Raw genomic sequence first — 21,961 nt, 5'->3', positions numbered from 1 at the left:
AGAAAGCTTCTTTGCAGATTTCATCTGAGGATATTTCCTTTTTCACCATAGCCCACTATGGGCTTCCAAATATCACTTTGCCAATTCCACAAGAACTGTCTTAGCGAAAGGATTCTTGAGTGGAAAGCTGTAACTCTGTGAGATGATTTCACAGAACACAAAGAAGTTTCTCAGAAAGCTTCTTTCCAGATTTCATCTGAAGATATTTGCTTTTTCACCATAGCCCTCTATGAGCTTCCAAATATCACTTTGCCAATTCCATAAGAACCGTCTCAGCGAAAGGCTTCTTGAAGGGAAAGTTGTAACTCTGTGAGATGATTTCACAGCACACAAAGAAGTTTCTCAGAAAGCTTCTTTCTCTTTTTTATCGGAGGATATTTCCTTTGGCCCTATAGTCTTCAAAGGGATCCGAAATATCTGTTCTCAGATTCCACAGAAATAAGGCTAGCAAAGAGATCCACGAAATACAGATGTAACTCTGTGAGATGAATTAACAGAACACTAAGCAGTTTCTCAGAAAGCTTCTTTCCAGATTTCATCTGAGGAAATTTCCTTTTTCACCATAGCCCTCTATGAGATTCCAAATATCACATTGCCAATTCCACAAGAACTGTCTTATCGAAAGGCTTCTTGAGGGGAAAGCTGTAACTCTGTGAGATGATTTCACAGAACACAAAGAAGTTTGTCACAAAGCTTCTTTCTGTTTGTTATCGGAGGATATTTCCTTTGGCCCTTTAGTCTTCTAAGGGTTCCGAAATATCTGTTCTCAGATTCCACAGAAATGAGACTAGCAAAGAGATCTACGAAATACAGATGTAACTCTCTGAGATGTATTGACAGAACACTAAGCAGTTTCTCAGAAAGCTTCTTTCCAGATTTCATCTGAGGATATTTCCTTTTTCACCGTAGCCCTCTAGGGGTTCCAAATATCACTTTGCCAATTCCACAAGAACTGTCTTAGCGAAAGGCTTCTTGAGGGGAAAGCTGTAACTCTGTGAGATGATTTCAAAGAACACAAAGAAGTTTCTCAGAAAGCTTCTTTCTCTTTGTTATCGGAGGATACTTCCTTTGGCCATATAGTCTTCAAAGGGATCCGAAATATCTGTTCTCACATTCCACAGAAATAAGTCTAACAAAGAGATCCACGAAATACAGATGTAACTCTGTGAGATGAATTAACAGAACACTAAGCAGTTTCTCAGAAAGCTTCTTTCCAGATTTCATCTGAGGATATTTCCTTTTTCACCATAGCCCACTATGGGCTTCCTAATATCACTTTGCCAATTCCACAAGAACTGTCTTAGCGAAAGGCTTCTTGAGGGGAAAGCTGTAACTCTGTGAGATGGTTTCAGAGAACACAAAGAAGTTTCTCAGAAAGCTTCTTTCTCATTGTTATCCGAGGATATTTTCTTTGGCCCTGTAGTCTTCAAGGGGATCCGAAATATCTGTTCTCAGATTCCACAGAAATAAGGCTAGCAAAGAGATCCACGAAATACAGATGTAACTCTGTGAGATGAATTTACAGAACACTAAGCGGTTTTTCAGAAAGCTTCTTTCCAGATTTCATCTGAGGATATTTCCTTTTTCACCGTAGCCCTCTATGGGCTTCCAAATATCACTTTGCCAATTCCACAAGAACTTTCTTAGCGAAAGGCTTCTTGAGGGGAAAGCTGTAACTCTGTGAGATGATTTCACAGAACACAAAGAAGTTTCTCAGAAAGCTTCTTTCTCTTTGTTATGGGAGGATATTTCCTTTGGCCCTATAGTCTTCAAAGGGATCCGAAATATCTCTTCTCAGATTGCACAGAAATAAGGCTTGCTAAGAGATCCAGGAAATACAGATGTAACTCTTTGAGATGAATTGACAGAACACTAAGCAGTTTCTCAGAAAGCTTCTTTTCAGATTTCATCTGAGGATATTTCCTTTTTCAACATAGCCCTCTATGGGCTTCCAAATATCACTTTGCCAATTCCACAAGAACTGTCTTAGCGAAAGGCTTCTTGAGGGGAAAGCTGTAACTGTGTGAGATGATTTCACAGCACACAAAGAAGTTTCTCAGAAAGCTTCTTTCTCTTTTTTATCGGAGGATATTTCCTTTGGCCCTATAGTCTTCAAAGGGATCCGAAATATCTGTTCTCAGATTCCACAGAAATAAGGCTAGCAAAGAGATCCACGAAATACAGATGTAACTCTGTGAGATGAATTGACAGAACACTAAGCAGTTTCTCAGAAAGCTTCTTTCCAGATTTCATCTGAGGATATTTCCTTTTTCACCATAGCCCTGTATGGGCTTCCAAATATCACTTTGCCAATTCCACAAGAACTGTCTTAGCGAAAGGCTTCTTGAGGGGAAAGCTGTAACCCTGTGAGATGATTTCAGAGAACACAAAGAAGTTTCTCAGGGAGCTTCTTTCCCTTTGTTATCGGAGGATATTTCCTTTGGCCCTATAGTCTTCAAGGGGATCCGAAATATCTGTTCTCAGATTCCACAGAAATAAGGCTAGCAAAGAGATCCACGAAATACAGATGTAACTCTGTGAGATGAATTGACAGAACACTAAGCAGTTTCTCAGAAAGCTACTTTCCAGATTTCATCTGAGGATATTTCCTTTTTCACCATAGCCCTCTATGGGCTTCCAAATATCACATTGCCAATTCCACAAGAACTGTCTTAGCGAAAGGCTTCTTGAGGGGAAAGCTGTAACTCTGTGAGATGATTTCACAGAACACAAAGAAGTTTCTCAGAAAGCTTCTTTCTCTTTGTTATCGGAGGATATTTCCTTTGGCCCTGTAGTCTTCAAGGGGATCTGAAATATCTGTTCTCAGATTCCACAGAAATAAGGCTAGCAAAGAGATCCACGAAATACAGATGTAACTCTGTGAGATGAATTAACAGAACACTAAGCAGTTTCTCAGAAAGCTTCTTTCCAGATTTCATCTGAGGATACTTCCTTTTTCACAATAGCCCTCTATGGGCTTCCAAATATCACTTTGCCAATTCCACAAGAACTGTCTTAGCGAAAGGCTTCTTGAGGGGAAAGCTGTAACTCTGTGAGATGATTTCACAGAACACAAAGAAGTTTCTCAGAAAGCTTCTTTATCTTTGTTATCGGAGGATATTTCCTTTGGCCCTATAGTCCTCAAAGGGATCCGAAATATCTGTTCTCAGATTCCACAGAAATAAGGCTTGCTAAGAGATCCAGGAAATGCAGATGTAACTCTTCGAGATGAATTAACAGAACACTAAATAGTTTCTCAGAAAGCTTCTTTCCAGATTTCATCTGAGGATATTTCCTTTTTCACCATAGCCCTCTATGGGCTTCCAAATATCACTTTGCCAATTCCACAAGAACTGTCTTAGCGAAAGGCTTCCTGAGGGGAAAGCTGTAACTCTGTGAGATGATTTCACAGAACACAAAGAAGTTTCTCAGAAAGCTTCTTTCTGTTTGTTATCGTAGGATATTTCCTTTGGCCGTATACTATTCAAAGGCAACCGAAATATCTGTTCTGAGATTCCACAGAAATAAGGCTAGCAAAGAAATCTACGAAATACAGATGTAACACTTTGAGATAAATTGACAGAACACTAAGCGGTTTCTCAGAAAGCTTCTTTCCAGATTTCATCTGAGGATATTTCCTTTTTCACCATAGCCCTCTATGGGCTTCCAAATATCACTTTGCCAATTCCACAAGAACTGTCTTAGCTAAAGGCTTCTTGAGGGGAAAGCTGTAACTCTGTGAGATGATTTCACAGAACACAAAGAAGTTTCTCAGAAAGCTTCTTTCTCTTTGTTATCGTAGGATATTTCCTTTGGCCGTATAGTATTCAAAGGCAACCAAAATATGTGTTCTGAGATTCCACAGAAATAAGGCTAGCAAAGAGATCTACGAAATACAGATGTAACTCCGTGAGATGAATTAACAGAACACTAAGCAGTTTCTCAGAAAGCTTCTTTCCAGATTTCATCTGAGGATATTTCCTTTTTCACCATAGCCCTCTATGGGTTTCCAAATATCACTTTGCCAATTCCAAAGGAACTGTCTTAGCGAAAGGCTTCTTGAGGGGAAAACTGTAACTCTGTGAGATGATTTCACAGAACACAAAGAAGTTTCTCAGAAAGCTTCTTTCTCTTTGTTATCGGAGGATATTTCCTTTGGCCCTATAGTCTTCAAAGGGATCCGAAATATCTGTTCTCAGATTCCACAGAAATAAGGCTAGCAAAGAGATCCACGAAATACAGATGTAACTCTGTGAGATGAATTAACAGAACACTAAGCAGTTTCTCAGAAAGCTTCTTTCCAGATATCATCTGAGGATATTTCCTTTCTCACCATAGCCCTCTATGGGCTTCCAAATATCACTTTGCCAATTCCACAAGAACTGTCTTAGCGAAAGGCTTCTTGAGGGGAAAGCTGTAACTCTGTGAGATGATTTCACAGAACACAAAGAAGTTTCTCAGAAACCTTCTTTCTCTTTGTTATCGGAGGATATTTCCTTTGGCCCTATAGTCTTCAAAGGGATCCGAAATATCTGTTCTCAGATTCCACAGAAATAAGGCTAGCAAAGAGATCCACGAAATGTAGATGTAACTCTGTGAGATGAATTAACAGAACATTAAGCAGTTTCTCGGAAAGCTTCTTTCCAGATTTCATCTGAGGATATTTCCTTTTTCACCATTGCCCTCTATGGGCTTCCAAATATCACTTTGCCAATTCCACAAGAACTGTCTTAGCAAAAAGCTTCATGAGGGGAAAGCTGTAACTCTGTGAGATGATTTCACAGAACACAAAGAAGTTTCTCAGAAAGCTTCTTTCTCTTTGTTATCGGAGGATATTTCCTTTGGTCCTATAGTCTTCAAAGGGATCCGAAATATCTGTTCTCAGATTCCACAGAAATAAGGCTTGCTAAGAGATCCAGGAAATACAGATGTAACTCTTTGAGATGAATTAACAGAACACTAAGTAGTTTCTCAGAAAGCTTCTTTCCAGATTTCATCTGAGGATATTTCCTTTTTCACCATAGCCCTCTATGGGCTTCCAAATATCACTTTGCCAATTCCACAAGAACTGTCTTAGCGAAAAGCTTCTTGAGGGGAAAGCTGTAACTCTGTGAGATGATTTCACGGAACACAAAGAAGTTTCTCGGAAAGCTTCTTTCTTTTTGTTATCGGAGGATATTTCCTTTGGCCCTTTAGTCTTCAAAGGGTTCCGAAATATCTGTTCTCAGATTCCACAGAATAAGGCTAGCAAAGAGATCTACGAAATACAGATGTAACTCTTTGAGATGAATTGACAGAACACTAAGCGGTTTCTCAGAAATCTTCTTTCCAGATTTCATCTGAGGATATTTCCTTTTTCACCATCGCCCTCTATGGGCTTTCAAATATCACTTTACAATTCCACAAGAACTGTCTTAGCGAAAGGCTTCTTGAGGGGAAAGCTGTAACTCTGTGAGATGATTTCACAGAACACAAAGAAGTTTCTCACAAAGCTTCTTTCTGTTTGTTATCGGAGGATATTACCTTTGGCCCTTTAGTCTTCAAAGGGTTCCGAAATATCTGTTCTCAGATTCCACAGAAATAAGGCTAGCAAAGAGATCTACGAAATACCGATGTAACTCTTTGAGATGAATTGACAGAACACTAAGCAGTTTCTCAGATAGCTTCTTTCCAGATTTCATCTGAGGATATTTCCTTTTTCACCGTAGCCCTCTAGGGGTTCCAAATATCACTTTGCCAATTCCACAAGAACTGTCTTAGCTAAAGGCTTCTTCAGGGGAAAGCTGTAACTCTGTGAGATGATTTCACAGAACACAAAGAAGTTTCTCAGAAAGCTTCTTTCTCTTTGTTATCGGAGGATACTTCCTTTGGCCATATAGTCTTCAAAGGGATCCGAAATATCTGTTCTCAGATTCCACAGAAATAAGTCTAACAAAGAGATCCACGAAATACAGATGTAACTCTGTGAGATGAGTTAACAGAACACTAAGCAGTTTCTCAGAAAGCTTCTTTCCAGATTTCATCTGAGGATATTTCCTTTTTCACCATAGCCCACTATGGGCTTCCAAATATCAGTTTGCCAATTCCACAAGAACTGTCTTAGCGAAAGGCTTCTTGAGGGGAAAGCTGTAACTCTGTGAGATGATTTCACAGAACACAAAGAAGTTTCTCAGAAAGATTCTTTCTCTTTTTTATCGGAGGATATTTCCTTTGGCCCTATAGTCTTCAAAGGGATCCGAAATATCTGTTCTCAGATTCCACAGAAATAAGGCTAGCAAAGAGATCCACGAAATACAGATGTAACTCTGTGAGATGAATTTACAGAACACTAAGCAGTTTCTCAGAAAGCTTCTTTCCAGATTTCATCTGAGGATATTTCCTTTTTCACCATAGCCCTCTATGGGCTTCCAAATATCACTTTGCCAATTCCACAAGAACTGTCTTAGCGAAAGGCTTCTTGAGGGGAAAGCTGTAACTCTGTGAGATGATTTCAGAGAACACAAAGAAGTTTCTCAGAAAGTTTCTTTCTCTTTGTTATCGGAGGATATTTCCTTTGGCCCTATAGTCTTCAAAGGGATCCGAAATATGTGTTCTCAGATTCCACAGGAATAAGGCTAGCAAAGAGATCCACGAAATACAGATGTAACTCTGTGAGATGAATTGACAGAACACTAAGCCGTTTCTCAGAAAGCTTCTTTCCAGATTTCATCTGAGGATATTTCCTTTTTCACCGTAGCCCTCTATGGGCTTCCAAATATCACTTTGCCAATTCCACAAGAACTGTCTTAGCGAAAGGCTTCTTGAGGGGAAAGCTGTAAGTCTGAGAGATGATTTCACAGAACACAAAGAAGTTTCTCAGAAAGCTTCTTTCTCTTTGTTATCGGAGGATATTTCCTTTCTCCCTATAGTCTTCTAAGGGATCCGAAATATCTGTTCTCAGATTCCACAGAAATAAGGCTAGCTAAGAGATCTACGAAATACAGATGTAACTCTTTGAGATGAATTGACAGAACACTAAGCAGTTTCTCAGAAAGCTTCTTTCCAGATTTCATCTGAGGATATTTCCTTTTTCACCGTAGCCTTCTAGGGGTTCCAAATATCACTTTGCCAATTCCACAAGAACTGTCTCAGCGAAAGGCTTCTTGAGGGGAAAGCTGTAACTCTGTGAGATGATTTCACAGAACACAAAGAAGTTTCTCAGAAAGCTTCTTTCTCTTTGTTATCGGAGGATACTTCCTTTGGCCTTATAGTCTTCAAAGGGATCCGAAATATCTGTTCTGAGATTCCACAGAAATAAGTCTAACAAAGAGATCCACGAAATGCAGATGTAACTCTCTGAGATGAATTAACAGAACACTAAGCAGTTTCTCAGAAAGCTTCTTTCCAGATTTCATCTGAGGATATTTCCTTTTTCACCATAGCCCACTATGGGCTTCCAAATATCACTTTGCCAATTCCACAATAACTGTCTTAGCGAAAGGCTTCTTGAGGGGAAAGCTGTAACTCTGGGAGATGATTTCACAGAACACAAAGAAGTCTCTCAGAAAGCTTCTTTCCAGATTTCATCTGAGGATATTTGCTTTTTCACCATAGCCCTCTATGAGCTTCCAAATATCACTTTGCCAATTCCATAAGAACCGTCTCAGCGAAAGGCTTCTTGAAGGGAAAGTTGTAACTCTGTGAGATGATTTCACAGCACACAAAGAAGTTTCTCAGAAAGCTTCTTTCTCTTTTTTATCGGAGGATATTTCCTTTGGCCCTATAGTCTTCAAAGGGATCCGAAATATCTGTTCTCAGATTCCACAGAAATAAGGCTAGCAAAGAGATCCACGAAATACAGATGTAACTCTGGGAGATGAATTTACAGAACACTAAGCAGTTTCTCAGAAAGCTTCTTTCCAGATTTCATCTGAGGATATTTCCTTTTTCACCGTAGCCCTCTATGGGCTTCCAAATATCACTTTGCCAATTCCACAAGAACTGTCTTAGCGAAAGGATTCTTGAGGGGAAAGCTGTAACTCTGTGAGATGATTTCACAGCACACAAGGAAGTTTCTCAGAAAGCTTCTTTCTCTTTGTTATCGGAGGATATTTCCTTTGGCCCTATCGTCTTCAAAGCAAACCGAAATATCTGTTCTCAGATTCCACAGAAATAAGGCTAGCAAAGAGATTCACGAAATACAGATGTAACTCTGTGAGATGAATTAACAGAACAGTAAGCAGTTTCTCAGAAAGCTTCTTTCCAGATTTCATCTGAGGATATTTCCTTTTTCACCATAGCCCTCTACGAGCTTCCAAATATCACTTTGCCAATTCCACAAGAACTGTCTTAGCGAAAGGCTTCTTGAGGGGAAAGCTGTAACTCTGTGAGATGATTTCACAGCACACAAGGAAGTTTCTCAGAAAGCTTCTTTCTCTTTGTTATCGGAGGATATTTCCTTTGGCCCTATAGTCTTCAAAGGGATCCGAAATATCTGTTCTCAGATTCCACAGAATAAGACTAGCAACGAGATCCACGAAATACAGATGTAACTCTGTGAGATGAATTGACAGAACACTAAGCAGTTTCTCAGAAAGCTTCTTTCCAGATTTCATCTGAGGATATTTCCTTTTTCACCATAGCCCTCTATGGGCTTCCAAATATCACTTTGCCAATTCCACAAGAACTGTCTTAGCTAAAGGCTTCTTGAGGGGAAAGCTGTAACTCTGAGAGATGATTTCACAGAACACAAAGAAGTTTCTCAGAAAGCTTCTTTCTCTTTGTTATTGGAGGATATTTCCTTTGGCCCTCTAGTCTTCAAAGGGATCTGAAATATCTGTTCTCAGATTCCTCAGAAATAAGGCCAGATAAGAGATCCACGAAATACAGATGTAACACTTTGAGATGAATTAACAGAATACTAAGTAGTTTCTCAGAAAGCTTCTTTCCAGATTTCATCTGAGGATATTTCCTTTTTCACCATAGCCCACTATGGGCTTCCAAATATCACTTTGCCAATTCCACAAGAACTGCCTTAGCGAAAGGCTTATTGAGGGGAAAGCTGTAAATCTGTGAGATGATTTCACAGAGCACAAAGGAGTTTCTCAGAAAGCTTCTTTCTCTTTGTTATCGGAGGATATTTCCTTTGGCCCTATAGTCGTCAAGGGAATCCGAAATATCTGTTCTCAGATTCCACAGAAATAAGGCTAGCAAAGAGATCCACGAAATACAAATGTAACTCTGTGAGATGAATTAACAGAACACTAAGCAGTTTCTCAGAAAGCTTCTTTCCAGATTTCATCTGAGGATATTTCCTTTTTCACCATAGCCCTCTATGGTCTTCCAAATATCACTTTGCCATTTCCACAAGAACTGTCTTAGCGAAAGGCTTCTTGAGGGGAAAGCTGTAACTCCGTGAGATGATTTCACAGAACACAAAGAAGTTTCTCAGGAAGCTTCTTTCTCTTTGTTATCGGAGGATATTTCCTTTGGCCCTATAGTCTTCAAAGGGATCCGAAATATCTGTTCTCAGATTCCACAGAAATAAGGCTAGCAAAGAGATCCACGAAATGCAGCTGTAACTCTGTGAGATGAATTAACAGAACATTAAGCAGTTTCTCGGAAAGCTTCTTTCCAGATTTCATCTGAGGATATTTCCTTTTTCACCATAGGCCTCTATGGGCTTCCAAATATCACTTTGCCAATTCCACAAGAACTGTCTTAGCGAAAGGCTTCTTGAGGGGAAAGCTGTAACTCTGTGAGATGATTTCGCAGAACACAAAGAAGTTTCTCAGAAAGCTTCTTTCTCTTTTTTATCGGAGGATATTTCCTTTGGCCCTATAGTCTTCAAAGGGATCCGAAATATCTGTTCTCAGATTCCACAGAAATAAGGCTAGCAAAGAGATCCACGAAATACAGATGTAACTCTGTGAGATGAATTTACAGAACACTAAGCAGTTTCTCAGAAAGCTTCTTTCCAGATTTCATCTGAGGATATTTCCTTTTTCACCATAGCCCTCTATGGGCTTCCAAATATCACTTTGCCAATTCCACAAGAACTGTCTTAGCGAAAGGCTTCTTGAGGGGAAAGCTGTAACTCTGTGAGATGATTTCAGAGAACACAAAGAAGTTTCTCACAAAGCTTCTTTCTCTTTGTTATCGGAGGATATTTCCTTTGGCCCTGTAGTCTTCAAGGGGATCCGAAATATCTGTTCTCAGATTCCACAGAAATAAGGCTAGCAAAGAGATCCACGAAATAAAGATGTAACTCTGTGAGATGAATTAACAGAACACTAAGCAGTTTCTCAGAAAGCTTCTTTTCAGATTTCATCTGAGGAAATTTCCTTTTTCACCATAGCCCTCTATGGGCTTCCAAATATCACTTTGCCAATTCCACAAGAACTGTCTAAGCGAAAAGCTTCTTGAGGGGAAAGCTGTAACTCTGTGAGATGATTTCAAAGAACACAAAGAAGTTTCTCAGAAAGCTTCTATCTCTTTGTTATCGGATGATATTTCCTTTGGCCCTATCGTCTTCAAAGGCAACCGAAATATCTGTTCTCAGATTCCACAGAAATAAGGCTAGCAAAGAGATCAACGAAATACAGATGTAACTCTTTGAGATGAATTGACAGAACACTAAGCAGTTTCTCAGAAAGCTTCTTTCCATATTTCATCTGAGGATATTTCCTTTTTCACCGTAGCCCTCTAGGGGTTCCAAATATCACTTTGCCAATTCCACAAGAACTGTCTTAGCGAAAGGCTTCTGGAGGGGAAAGCTGTAACTCTGTGAGATGATTTCAAAGAACACAAAGAAGTTTCTCAGAAAGCTTCTTTCTCTTTGTTATCGGAGGATACTTCCTTTGGCCATATAGTCTTCAAAGGGATCCGAAATATCTGTTCTCAGATTCCACAGAAATAAGTCTAACAAAGAGATCCACGAAATACAGATGTAACTCTGTGAGATGAATTAACAGAACACTAAGCAGTTTCTCAGAAAGCTTCTTTCCAGATTTCATCTGAGGATATTTCCTTTTTCACCATAGCCCACTATGGGCTTCCAAATATCACTTTGCCAATTCCACAAGAACTGTCTTAGCGAAAGGATTCTTTAGTGGAAAGCTGTAACTCTGTGAGATGATTTCACAGAACACAAAGAAGTTTCTCAGAAAGCTTCTTTCCAGATTTCATCTGAAGATATTTGCTTTTTCACCATAGCCCTCTATGAGCTTCCAAATATCACTTTGCCAATTCCATAAGAACCGTCTCAGCGAAAGGCTTCTTGAAGGGAAAGTTGTAACTCTGTGAGATGAAATCACAGAACACAAAGAAGTTTCTCAGAAAGCTTCTTTCTCTTTGTTATCGGAGGATATTTCCTTTGGCCCTATAGTCTTCAAGGGGATCCGAAATATCTGTTCTCAGATTCCACAGAAATAAGGCTAGCAAAGAGATCCACGAAATACAGATGTAACTCTGTGAGATGAATTAACAGAACACTAAGCAGTTTCTCAGAAAGCTTCTTTCCAGATTTCATCTGAGGAAATTTCCTTTTTCACCATAGCCCTCTATGAGATTCCAAATATCACTTTGCCAATTCCACAAGAACTGTCTTATCGAAAGGCTTCTTGAGGCGAAAGCTGTAACTCTGTGAGATGATTTCACAGAACACAAAGAAGTTTGTCACAAAGCTTCTTTCTGTTTGTTATCGGAGGATATTTCCTTTGGCCCTTTAGTCTTCAAAGGGTTCCGAAATATCTGTTCTCAGATTCCACAGAAATAAGGCTAGCAAAGAGATCTACGAAATACAGATGTAACTCTTTGAGATGAATTGACAGAACACTAAGCAGTTTCTCAGAAAGCTTCTTTCCAGATTTCATCTGAGGATATTTCCTTTTTCACCGTAGCCCTCTAGGGGTTCCAAATATCACTTTGCCAATTCCACAAGAACTGTCTTAGCGAAAGGCTTCTTGAGGGGAAAGCTGTAACTCTGTGAGATGATTTCACAGAACACAAAGAAGTTTCTCAGAAAGCTTCTTTCCAGATTTCATCTGAGGATATTTGCTTTTTCACCATAGCCCTCTATGAGCTTCCAACTATCATTTTGCAAATTCCATAAGAACCGTCTCAGCGAAAGTCTTCTTGAAGGGAAAGTTGTAACTCTGTGAGATGATTTCACAGCACACAAAGAAGTTTCTCAGAAAGCTTCTTTCTCTTTTTTATCGGAGGATATTTCCTTTGGCCCTATAGTCTTCAAAGGGATCCGAAATATCTGTTCTCAGATTCCACAGACATAAGGCTAGCAAAGAGATCCACGAAATACAGATGTAACTCTGTGAGATGAATTGACAGAACACTAAGCAGTTTCTCAGAAAGCTTCTTTCCAGATTTCATCTGAGGATATTTCCTTTTTCACCATAGCCCTGTATGGGCTTCCAAATATCACTTTGCCAATTCCACAAGAACTGTCTTAGCGAAAGGATTCTTGAGGGGAAAGCTGTAACTCTGTGAGATGATTTCAGAGAACACAAAGAAGTTTCTCAGAAAGCTTCTTTCTCTTTGTTATCGGAGGATATTTCCTTTGGCCCTATAGTCTTCAAGGGGATCCGAAATATCTGTTCTCAGATTCCACAGAAATAAGGCTAGCATAGAGATCCACGAAATACAGATGTAACTCTGTGAGATGAATTGACAGAACACTAAGCAGTTTCTCAGAAAGCTTCTTTCCAGATTTCATCTGAGGATATTTCCTTTTTCACCATAGCCCTCTATGGGCTTCCAAATATCACATTGCCAATTTCACAAGAACTGTCTTAGCGAAAGGCTTCTTGAGGGGAAAGCTGTAACTCTGTGAGATGATTTCACAGAACACAAAGAAGTTTCTCAGAAAGCTTCTTTCTCTTTGTTATCGGAGGATATTTCTTTTGGCCGTATAGTATTCAAAGGCAACCGAAATATCTGTTCTCAGATGCCAAGAAATAAGGCTAGCAAAGAGATCCACGAAATACAGATGTAACTCTGTGAGATGAATTAACAGAACACTAAGCAGTTTCTCAAAAAGCTTCTTTCCATATATCATCTGAGGATATTTCCTTTTTCACCATAGCCCTCTATGAGCTTCCAAATATCACTTTGCCAATTCCATAAGAACCGTCTCAGAGAAAGGCTTCTTGAAGGGAAAGTTGTAACTCTGTGAGATGATTTCACAGCACACAAAGAAGTTTCTCAGAAAGTTTCTTTCCCTTTTTTATCGGAGGATATTTCCGTTGGCCCTATAGTCTTCAAAGGGATCCGAAATATCTGTTCTCAGATTCCACAGAAATAAGGCTAGCAAAGAGATCCACGAAATACAGATGTAACTCTGTGAGATGAATTTACAGAACACAAAGCAGTTTTTCAGAAAGCTTCTTTCCAGATTTCATCTGAGGATATTTCCTTTTTCACCATAGCCCTGTATGGGCTTCCAAATATCACTTTGCCAATTCCACAAGAACTGTCTTAGCGAAAGGCTTCTTGAGGGGAAAGCTGTAACTCTGTGAGATGATTTCACAGCACACAAAGAAGTTTCTCAGAAAGCTTCTTTCTCTTTTTTATCGGAGGATATTTCCTTTGGCCCTATAGTCTTCAATGGGATCCGAAATATCTGTTCTCAGATTCCACAGAAATAAGGCTAGCAAAGAGATCCACGAAATACAGATGTAACTCTGTGAGATGAATTGACAGAACACTAAGCAGTTTCTCAGAAAGCTTCTTTCAAGATTTCATCTGAGGATATTTCCTTTTTCACCATAGCCCTGTATGGGCTTCCAAATATCACTTTGCCAATTCCACAAGAACTGTCTTAGCGAAAGGCTTCTTGAGGGGAAAGCTGTAACTCTGTGAGATGATTTCAGAGAACACAAAGAAGTTTCTCAGAAAGCTTCTTTCCCTTTGTTATCGGAGGATATTTCCTTTGGCCCTATAGTCTTCAAGGGGATCCGAAATATCTGTTCTCAGATTCCACAGAAATAAGGCTAGCAAAGAGATCCACGAAATACAGATGTAACTGTGTGAGATGAATTGACAGAACACTAAGCAGTTTCTCAGAAAGCTTCTTTCCAGATTTCATCTGAGGATATTTCCTTTTTCACCATAGCCCTCTATGGGCTTCCAAATATCACATTGCCAATTCCACAAGAACTGTCTTAGCGAAAGGCTTCTTGAAGGGAAAGTTGTAACTCTGTGAGATGATTTCACAGCACACAAAGAAGTTTCTCAGAAAGCTTCTTTCTCTTTTTTATCGGAGGATATTTCCGTTGGCCCTATAGTCTTCAAAGGGATCCGAAATATCTGTTCTCAGATTCCACAGAAATAAGGCTAGCAAAGAGATCCACGAAATACAGATGTAACTCTGTGAGATGAATTTACAGAACACTAAGCGGTTTTTCAGAAATCTTCTTTCCAGATTTCATCTGAGGATATTTCCTTTTTCACCATCGCCCTCTATGGGCTTCCCAATATCACTTTGCCAATTCCACAAGAACTGTCTTAGCGAAAGGCTTCTTGAGGGGAAAGCTGTAACTCTGTGAGATGATTTCACAGAACACAAAGAAGTTTCTCAGAAAGCTTCTTTCTCTTTGTTATCGGAGGATATTTCCTTTGGCCATATACTCTTCAAAGGGATCCGAAATATCTGTTCTCAGATTCCAGAGAAATAAGTCTAACAAAGAAATCCACGAAATACAGATGTAACTCTGTGAGATGAATTAACAGAACACTAAGCAGTTTCTCAGAAAGCTTCTTTCCAGATTTCATCTGAGGATACTTCCTTTTTCACAATAGCCCTCTATGGGCTTCCAAATATCACTTTGCCAATTCCACAAGAACTGTCTTAGCGAAAGGCTTCTTGAGGGGAAAGCTGTAACTCTGTGAGATGATTTCACAGAACACAAAGAAGTTTCTCAGAAAGCTTCTTTCTCTTTGTTATCGGAGGATATTTCCTTTGGCCCTATAGTCTTCAAAGGGATCCGAAATATCTGTTCTCAGATTCCACAGAAATAAGGCTTGCTAAGAGATCCAGGAAATGCAGATGTAACTCTTCGAGATGAATTAACAGAACACTAAATAGTTTCTCAGAAACCTTCTTTCCAGATTTCATCTGAGGATATTTCCTTTTTCACCATAGCCCTCTATGGGCTTCCAAATATCACTTTGCCAATTCCACAAGAACTGTCTTAGCGAAAGGCTTCTTGAGGGGAAAGCTGTAACTCTGTGAGATGATTTGACAGAACACAAAGAAGTTTCTCAGAAAGCTTCTTTCTGTTTGTTATCGTAGGATATTTCCTTTGGCCGTATACTATTCAAAGGCAACCAAATATCTGTTCTGAGATTCCACAGAAATAAGGCTAGCAAAGAAATCTACGAAATACAGATGTAACTCTTTGAGATAAATTGACAGAACACTAAGCGGTTTCTCAGAAAGCTTCTTTCCAGATTTCATCTGAGGATATTTCCTTTTTCACCATAGCCCTCTATGGGCTTCCAAATATCACTTTGCCAATTCCACAAGAACTGTCTTAGCGAAAGGCTTCTTGAGGGGAAAGCTGTAACTCTGTGAGATGATTTCACAGAACACAAAGAAGTTTCTCAGAAAGCTTCTTTCTCTTTGTTATCGTAGGATATTTCCTTTGGCCGCATAGTATTCAAAGGCAACCGAAATATCTGTTCTGAGATTCCACAGAAATAAGGCTAGCAAAGAGATCCACGAAATACAGATGTAACTCTGTGAGATGAATTAACAGAACACTAAGCAGTTTCTCAGAAAGCTTCTTTCCAGATTTCATCTGAGGATATTTCATTTTTCACCATAGCCCTCTATGGGTTTCCAAATATCACTTTGCCAATTCCAAAGGAACTGTGTTAGCGAAAGGCTTCTTGAGGGGAAAACTGTAACTCTGTGAGATGATTTCACAGAACACAAAGAAGTTTCTCAGAAAGCTTCTTTCTCTTTGTTATCGGAGGATATTTCCTTTGGCCCTATAGTCTTCAAAGGGATCCGAAATATCTGTTCTCAGATTCCACAGAAATAAGGCTAGCAAAGAGATCCACGAAATACAGATGTAAATCTGTGAGATAAATTAACAGAACACTAAGCAGTTTCTCAGAAAGCTTCTTTCCAGATATCATCTGAGGATATTTCCTTTCTCACCATAGCCCTCTATGGGCTTCCAAATATCACTTTGCCAATTCCACAAGAACTGTCTTAGCGAAAGGCTTCTTGAGGGGAAAGCTGTAACTCTGTGAGATGATTTCACAGAACACAAAGAAGTTTCTCAGAAACCTTCTTTCTCTTTGTTATCGGAGGATATTTCCTTTGGCCCTATAGTCTTCAAAGGGATCCGAAATATCTGTTCTCAGATTCCACAGAAATAAGGCTAGCAAAGAGATCCACGAAATGTAGATGTAACTCTGTGAGATGAATTAACAGAACATTAAGCAGTTTCTCGGAAAGCTTCTTTCCAGATTTCATCTGAGGATATTTCCTTTTTCACCATTGCCCTCTATGGGCTTCCAAATATCACTTTGCCAATTCCACAAGAACTGTCTTAGCAAAAAGCTTCATGAGGGGAAAGCTGTAACTCTGTGAGCTGATTTCACAGAACACAAAGAAATTTCTCAGAAAGCTTCTTTCTCTTTTTTATCGGAGGATATTTCCTTTGGTCCTATAGTCTTCAAAGGGATCCGAAATATCTGTTCTCAGATTCCAGAGAAATAAGGCTTGCTAAGAGATCCAGGAAATACAGATGTAACTCTTTGAGATGAATTAACAGAACACTAAGTAGTTTCTCAGAAAGCTTCTTTCCAGATTTCATCTGAGGATATTTCCTTTTTCACCATAGCCCTCCATGGGCTTCCAAATATCACTTTGCCAATTCCACAAGAACTGTCTTAGCGAAAAGCTTCTTGAGGGGAAAGCTGTAACTCTGTGAGATGATTTCACGGAACACAAAGAAGTTTCTCGGAAAGCTTCTTTCTGTTTGTTATCGGAGGATATTTCCTTTGGCCCTTTAGTTTTCAAAGGGTTCCGAAATATCTGTTCTCATATTCCACAGAAATAAGGCTAGCAAAGAGATCTACGAAATACAGATGTAACTCTTTGAGATGAATTGACAGAACACTAAGCGGTTTCTCAGAAATCTTCTTTCCAGATTTCATCTGAGGATATTTCCTTTTTCACCATCGCCCTCGATGGGCTTTCAAATATCACTTTACAATTCCACAAGAACTGTCTTAGCGAAAGGCTTCTTGAGGGGAAAGCTGTAACTCTGTGAGATGATTTCACAGAACACAAAGAAGTTTCTCAGAAAGCTTCTTTCTCTTTGTTATCGGAGGATATTTCCTTTGGCCCTATAGTCTTCAAAGGGATCCGAAATATCTGTTGTCAGATTCCACAGAAATAAGTCTAACAAAGAGATACACGAAATACAGATGTAACTCTGTGAGATGAATTAACAGAACACTAAGTAGTTTCTCAGAAAGCTTCTTTCCAGATTTCATCTGAGGGTATTTCCTTTTTCACCATAGCCCTCTATGGGCTTCCAAATATCACTTTGCCAATTCCACAAGAACTGTCTTAGCGAAAGGCTTCTTGAGGGGAAAGCTGTAACTCTGTGAGGTGATTTCACAGAACACAAAGAAGTTTCTCAGAAAGCTTTTTTCTCTTTGTTATCGGAGGATATTTCCTTTGGCCCTATAGTCTTCAAAGGGATCCGAAATATCTGTTCTCAGATTCCACAGAAATAAGGCTAGCAAAGAGATCCACGAAATACAGATGTAACTCTGGGAGATGAATTAACAAAACACTAAGCGGTTTCTCAGAAAGTTCTTTCCAGATTTCATCTGAGCATATTTCCTTTTTCACCCTAGCCCTCTAGGGACTTCCAAATATCACTTTGCCAATTCCACAAGAACTGTCTTAGCGAAAGGCTTCTTGAGGGGAAAGCTGTAACTCTGCGAGATGATTTCACAGAACACAAAGAAGTTTCTCAGAAAGCTTCTTTCTCTTTGTTATCGGAGGATATTTCCTTTGGCCGTATAGTATTCAAAGGCAACCGAAATATCTGTTCTCAGATTCCACAGAAATAAGGCTAGCAAAGAGATCCACGAAATACAGATGTCACTCTGTGAGATGAATTAACAGAACACTAAGCAGTTTCTCAGAAAACTTCTTTCCAGATATCATCTGAGGATATTTCCTTTCTCACCATAGTCCTCTATGGGCTTCCAAATATCACTTTGCCAATTCCACAAGAACTGTCTTAGCGAAAGGCTTCTTGAGGGGAAAGCGGTAACTCTGTGAGATGATTTCACGGAACACAAAGAAGTTTCTCAGAAACCTTCTTTCTCTTTGTTATCGGAGGATATTTCCTTTGGCCCTATAGTCTTCAAAGGGATCCGAAATATCTGTTCTCAGATTCCACAGAAATAAGGCTAGCAAAGAGATCCACGAAATGCAGATGTAACTCTGTGAGATGAATTAACAGAACATTAAGCAGTTTCTCGGAAAGCTTCTTTCCAGATTTCATCTGAGGATATTTCCTTTTTCACCATTGCCCTCTATGGGCTTCCAAATATCACTTTGCCAATTCCACAAGAACTGTCTTAGCAAAAAGCTTCTTGAGGGGAAAGCTGTAACTCTGTGAGATGATTTCACAGAACACAAAGAAGTTTCTCAGAAAGCTTCTTTCTCTTTGTTATCGGAGGATATTTCCTTTGGTCCTATAGTCTTCAAAGGGATCCGAAATATCTGTTCTCAGATTCCACAGAAATAAGGCTTGCTAAGAGATCCAGGAAATACAGATGTAACTCATTGAGATGAATTAACAGAACACTAAGTAGTTTCTCAAAAAGCTTCTTTCCAGATTTCATCTGAGGATACTTCCTTTTTCAGCATAGCCCTCTATGGGCTTCCAAATATCACTTTGCCAATTCCACAAGAACTGTCTTAGCGAAAAGCTTCTTGAGGGGAAAGCTGTAACTCTGTGAGATGATTTCACGGAACACAAAGAATTTTCTCGGAAAGCTTCTTTCTGTTTGTTATCGGAGGATATTTCCTTTGGCCCTTTAGTTTTCAAAGGGTTCCGAAATATCTGTTCTCAGATTCCACAGAAATAAGCCTAGCAAAGAGATCTACGAAATACAGATGTAACTCTTTGAGATGAATTGACAGAACACTAAGCGGTTTCTCAGAAATCTTCTTTCCAGATTTCATCTGAGGATATTTCCTTTTTCACCATCGCCCTCTATGGGCTTCCAAATATCACTTTGCCAATTGCACAAGAACTGTCTTAGCGAAAGGCTTCTTGAGGGGAAAGCTGTAACTCTGTGAGATGATTTCACAGAACACAAAGAAGTTTCTCAGAAAGCTTCTTTCTCTTTGTTATCGGAGGATATTTCCTTTGGCCATGTAGTCTTCAAAGGGATCCGAAATATCTGTTCTCAGATTCCACAGAAAGAAGTCTAACAAAGAGATCCACGAAATACAGATGTAACTCTGTGAGATGAATTAACAGAACACTAAGCAGTTTCTCAGAAAGCTTCTTTCCAGATTTCATCTGAGAATATTTCGTTTTTCACCATAGCCCTCTATGGGCTTCCAAATATCACTTTGCCAATCCCACAAGAACTGTCTTAGCGAAAGGCTTCTTGAGGGGAAAGCTGTAACTCTGTGAGATGATTTCACAGCACACAAAGAAGTTTCTCAGAAAGCTTCTTTCTCTTTTTTATCGGAGGATATTTCCGTTGGCCCTATAGTCTTCAAAGGGATCCGAAATATCTGTTCTCAGATTCCACAGAAATAAGGCTAGCAAAGAGATCCACGAAATACAGATGTAACTCTGTGAGATGAATTTACAGAACACTAAGCGGTTTTTCAGAAATCTTCTTTCCAGATTTCATCTGAGGATATTTCCTTTTTCACCATCGCCCTCTATGGGCTTCCAAATATCACTTTGCCAATTCCACAAGAACTGTCTTAGCGAAAGGCTTCTTGAGGGGAAAGCTGTAACTCTGTGAGATGATTTCACAGAACACAAAGAAGTTTCTCAGAAAGCTTCTTTCTCTTTGTTATCGGAGGATATTTCCTTTGGCCATATAGTCTTCAAAGGGATCCGAAATATCTGTTCTCAGATTCCACAGAAATAAGTCTAACAAAGAGATCCACGAAATACAGATGTAACTCTGTGAGATGAATTAACAGAACACTAAGCAGTTTCTCAGAAAGCTTCTTTCCAGATTTCATCTGAGGATACTTCCTTTTTCACAATAGCCCTCTATGGGCTTCCAAATATCACTTTGCCAATTCCACAAGAACTGTCTTAGCGAAAGGCTTCTTGAGGGGAAAGCTGTAACTCTGTGAGATGATTTCACAGAACACAAAGAAGTTTCTCAGAAAGCTTCTTTCTGTTTGTTATCGTAGGATATTTCCTTTGGCCGTATACTATTCAAAGGCAACCGAAATATCTGTTCTGAGATTCCACAGAAATAAGGCTAGCAAAGAAATCTACGAAATACAGATGTAATTCTGTGAGATGAATTGACAGAACACTAAGCAGCTTCTCAGAAAGCTTCTTTCCAGATTTCATCTGAGGATACTTCCTTTTTTACCATAGCCCTGTATGGGCTTCCAAATATCACTTTGCCAATTCCACAAGAACTGTCTTAGCGAAAGGCTTCTTGAGGGGAAAGCTGTAACTCTGTGAGATGATTTCAGAGAACACAAAGAAGTTTCTCAGAAAGCTTCTTTCCCTTTGTTATCGGAGGATATTTCCTTTGGCCCTATAGTCTTCAAGGGGATCCGAAATATCTGTTCTCAGATTCCACAGAAATAAGGCTAGCAAAGAGATCTACGAAATACAGATGTAACTCTTTGAGATAAATTGACAGAACACTAAGCGGTTTCTCAGAAAGCTTCTTTCCAGATTTCATCTGAGGATATTTCCTTTTTCACCATAGCCCTCTATGGGCTTCCAAATATCACTTTGCCAATTCCACAAGAACTGTCTTAGCTAAAGGCTTCTTGAGGGGAAAGCTGTAACTCTGTGAGATGATTTCACAGAACACAAAGAAGTTTCTCAGAAAGCTTCTTTCTCTTTGTTATCGTAGGATATTTCCTTTGGCCGCATAGTATTCAAAGGCAACCGAAATATCTGTTCTGAGATTCCACAGAAATAAGGCTAGCAAAGAGATCCACGAAATACAGATGTAACTCTGTGAGATGAATTAACAGAACACTAAGCAGTTTCTCAGAAAGCTTCTTTCCAGATTTCATCTGAGGATATTTCCTTTCTCACCATAGCCCTCTATGGGCTTCCAAATATCACTTTGCCAATTCCACAAGAACTGTCTTAGCGAAAGGCTTCTTGAGGGGAAAGCTGTAACTCTGTGAGATGATTTCACAGAACACAAAGAAGTTTCTCAGAAACCTTCTTTCTCTTTGTTATCGGAGGATATTTCCTTTGGCCCTATAGTCTTCAAAGGGATCCGAAATATCTGTTCTCAGATTCCACAGAAATAAGGCTAGCAAAGAGATCCACGAAATGTAGATGTAACTCTGTGAGATGAATTAACAGAACATTAAGCAGTTTCTCGGAAAGCTTCTTTCCAGATTTCATCTGAGGATATTTCCTTTTTCACCATTGCCCTCTATGGGCTTCCAAATATCACTTTGCCAATTCCACAAGAACTGTCTTCGCAAAAAGCTTCATGAGGGGAAAGCTGTAATTCTGTGAGCTGATTTCACAGAACACAAAGAAATTTCTCAGAAAGCTTCTTTCTCTTTTTTATCGGAGGATATTTCCTTTGGTCCTATAGTCTTCAAAGGGATCCGAAATATCTGTTCTCAGATTCCAGAGAAATAAGGCTTGCTAAGAGATCCAGGAAATACAGATGTAACTCTTTGAGATGAATTAACAGAACACTAAGTAGTTTCTCAGAAAGCTTCTTTCCAGAT

This window comes from Macaca nemestrina, chromosome 3 (assembly GCF_043159975.1).
Source record: "Macaca nemestrina isolate mMacNem1 chromosome 3, mMacNem.hap1, whole genome shotgun sequence".
Taxonomy (NCBI): Eukaryota; Metazoa; Chordata; class Mammalia; order Primates; family Cercopithecidae; genus Macaca; species Macaca nemestrina.
Note: the sequence above shows the minus strand (reverse complement) of the source record.